Here is a 4,319-nt window from a genome sequence, read left to right on the forward strand (position 1 = left end):
GGATTGGTTAATAGACTCACCAGATCCAAGATTCCATTTATGACCTGATTTCAATAAGTTATTAAACTGGCGAACTATGGTGGCATTTTAGGTCTCAAGGTATAGGTATGCAAGGAAGCTTCTTTAAGGAGACCCAGAGAATTCTATGATCAAAGGGTTTTTGTAGTGATTTATAATTTGAAGGAATGAAGATATACGTACATTTATATTGTACATATTATAGGAGAGAAATTACAGTTGGTAGTGTTAAGCACATCCTAGATTTAATAGACACATCAATCTGTTTAAGAATGGTAGAACTATTTTTCTTCTGCTCCTACTAAACAGCATGAGCTTTCCTATGTTGCTTTATAGGCAGCCAACACTCGGCAACGTCAACTTTTTTTCAGTTGTAGCTGTGCTAATATTAAAATAGGAATGTGTGTAGATGTGTTCTAAGAAACTTGTACAAGCATATTTATAATAGCACTACTTTTAATAACTCAGAACTAGAAATAAACAAGATGTTTATCTACAGCAGAATAGATAAATTGTGTATTCATATATCAAACATCAAAGAAAATTGACAAACACAGCTATAAACAACAAAATTGACACACCTCATACACATATTGAGCACAAGAAGTCAGAAACAGAAGAATAATGTACTGTATCATACTATTCAATACAATTACAAAAAAAACAAAAACAAAAAAAACAGCTGAAGTCAATATTGAAATTGTAGAAAGAGACTTGAAGGGGGCTGGTCATATCTTTTTTTTGTCCTGGAAACTGGTTTTGTGTGTATTCTCAGTGTGATAATTTATTGATTTGAACATTTATGTTCTCTGTAGTTCCCTTTAATGAAAAGTTAACAAGAAATTCAAAATCATTACCATTAAACTGACATCATTAAACATTCATTTTCACCAGCCTCAAATGGCCCCTCAGTGAAGCCTGTAACTCTACTATTTTCACTGCAGTAATAGCAAATATATTATTTTCCTAGTTGGTTTACTCCCATTCCCCACAGCTGCTATTTCAGACTTTTGCCAGCTTCTTCAATCATCAACTTCAGAGCTCCTCTTTTATGATGTGCGAACACCCTACTCTCACTCCAAATATTAAATAGAATCTCTCAATCATAAGAAAAGTTCACCCAATTTTCTGTCATCATACACACAGTCTTCCTTCAGGATTGAAGTTAATTATTTAAAGAGGGCAACTTTATTGGTAAGAATTAAGTTTTGCTCAGAGTGATAAAAAGCAAACAAATAACAATACTCTTAAGCAAGATTGAACTTCAACTCTCTGTCCTGTAGACAATATGGTGAGTGGATATCAGTGGTTCAGGGCCCATCAGGCTTTCTACTCTTGGGAGCCTCAGAAAGGCAGAATGTTCCTTTTGTCCTCATGGTTCAACACAACCATATCTGCATTCCAGACAGCAGCATAGAAGAAAGGAAAACACACAGGGCAAACATGAGGATGGGCAGAGGACTTATTATGGACAATGCACATTCCCCTAGGTCTGCTTTTCCTGATTTTATGTTCTTTACACCACACACACTCTAATGGAATCACATTATTCCCAGACCATGCTCATGGGCTCTCTCTCCCATTTGTAATACATTTTATTTATAAGAACTTCTATGAAGTGCAGCAAGCTCCAGTGCAACAAACCCATCTATGTGCACATGCAAAAGATGACTTATACCCACTTTCATTCACTATTTAATCCAGTGTAATCTGGATTTTGCTAACAAAAGTTCCCTGGAATTATTTCACTGCAATGACTTAAATCTCTCTTGCAAAATAAGACTCATAGACATTTTCCATGCCTTATCTATTTTGACTTCTTAACATCATTTCATTCTGAAGACTAGCCCATTCTTCACAGATGGTCTTTTCCCTTGATTTCTGAACATCTTTCTCATGATTTCTTACCCTCAGTCAACAGACATTGAGAGTTTACAGGGAACCATTTTTATTTATTTATTTATTTATTTGTTCATTTATCTTTATTAGTTGGAGGCCAATTACTTCACAACATTGCAGTGGGTTTTGTCATACATTGACATGAATCAGCCATGGATTTACATGTATTCCCCATCCCGATCCCCCCTCCCACCTCCCTCTCCACCCGATTGCTCTGGGTCTTCCCAGTGCATCAGGCCCGAGCACCTGTCTCATGCATCCCACCTGGGCTGGTGATCTGTTTCACCATAGATAATATACATGCTGTTCTCTGGAAACATCCCACCCTCACCTTCTCCCACAGAGTCCAAAAGTCTGTTTTGTACTTCTGTGTCTCTTTTTCTGTTTTGCATATAGGGTTATCATTACCATCTTTCTAAATTCCATATATATGTGTTAGTATGCTGTAATGATCTTTATCTTTCTGGCTTACTTCACTCTGTATAATGGGCTCCAGTTTCATCCATCTCATTAGAACTGATTCAAATGTATTCTTTTTAACGGCTGAGTAATATTCCATGGTGTATGTGTACCACAGCTTCCTTATCCATTCGTCTGCTGATGGGCATCTAGGTTGCTTCCATGTCCTAGCTATTATAAACAGTGCTGCAATGAACATTGGGGTGCACGTGTCTCTTTCAGATCTGGTTTCCTCAGTGTGTATGCCCAGAAGTGGGATTGCTGGGTCATATGGCAGTTCTATTTCCAGTTTTTTAAGAAATCTCCACACTGTTCTCCATAGGGGCTGTACTAGTTTGCATTCCCACCAACAGTGTTAGAGGGTTCCCTTTTCTCCACACCCTCTCCAGCATTTGTTGCTTGTAGACTTTTGGATAGCAGCCATCCTGACTGGCATGTAATGGTACCTCATTGTGGTTTTGATTTGCATTTCTCTGATAATGAGTGATGTTGAGCATCTTTTCATGTGTTTGTTAGCCATCTGTATGTCTTCTTTGGAGAAATGTCTATTTAGTTCTTTGGCCCATTTTTTGATTGGGTCATTTATTTTTCTGGAGTTGAGCTTCAGGAGTTTCTTGTATATTTTTGAGATTAATCCTTTGTCTGTTGCTTCATTTGCTATTATTTTCTCCCAATCTGAGGGCTGTCTTTTCACCTTACTTATAGTTTCCTTTGTTGTGCAAAAGCTTTTAAGTTTAATTAGGTCCCATTTGTTTATTTTTGCTTTTATTTCCAATATTCTGGGAGGTGGGTCATAGAGGATCCTGCTGTAATTTATGTCAGAGAGTGTTTTGCCTATGTTCTCCTGTAGGAGTTTTATAGTTTCTGGTCTTACATTTAGATCTTTAATGCATTTTGAGTTTATTGGGAACCATTTTTAAAGGCAATATTTGGGGAGAGGGCTGCAAGGTGCATGACTGTCTTGTGCTTGACTAGTGTTGAGGTGACAGGAATCTTAAATTCTCAACCTTCTGGTTCCAGCCAGTCTGGGGTCTAGTGTTTGTGCTCAGCGGACAGTCACCAAATCTCCTATCCAAGTAATTGGGTAGGAGTCTTCTTAGTTTCTGCAGAACAACTCAAAGATATGCATCAGATTGTTGTTTATCCCTTTAGGAAGAACTTGGACTCTGTTTTATCACTGGGTATTGTTTAAGCTACCATTTGTTTTCTTGCTGGACTGCTTTTCCTTTGTTTCTGAATTCCCTCACTTCCCTAATCAGTAACTGCTTAAGGAGCTTTGGGTTCCCCAGGCAGGCAAAGAATCTGCCTGCCAATGCAGGAGACACAGAGACATGAGTTCCATTCTTGGGTCAGGAAGATCCCCTGGTGGAGGAAATGGCAACCCACTCTAGATTTTTGCATGGGGCAATCCCATGAACAGGGGAGTCTGATGGGCTACATCCATGGGGTGGCAAAGATTCAGACACAACTGAGCAGAAAGATAAGTCTGCTCTTTGGAGCTAAGGGAAGGCCGAAGAGACCTTTTGGTACAAACAAGAAGTACCTATGAGGACCTTTCAGGGTTCTTCTTAATTTCATTTGCCAACATCCGTTGGATCATTGAAAAAGCAAGAGAGTTCCAGAAAAATATCTACTTTTGCTTTATTGAGTATGCCAAAGCCTTTGACTATGTGGGTCATAATAAACTGTGGAAAATTCTTAACGAGATAGGAATACCAGACCACCTGACCTGCCTCCTGAGAAATCTGTGTTCAGGTCAAGAAGCAACAGTTAGAACTGGACATGGAACAACAGACTGGTTCCAAATCAGGAAAGGAGTACATCAAGGCTGTATATTGTCACCCTGCTTATTGAACTTATATGCAGAGTACAACATAAGAAATGCTGGGCTGGATGAACCACAAGCTGGAATCAAATCACCAGGAGAAATATCAATAACCTCA

This window comes from Cervus elaphus, chromosome 18, assembly GCF_910594005.1.
Source record: "Cervus elaphus chromosome 18, mCerEla1.1, whole genome shotgun sequence".
Classification (NCBI taxonomy): Eukaryota; Metazoa; Chordata; class Mammalia; order Artiodactyla; family Cervidae; genus Cervus; species Cervus elaphus.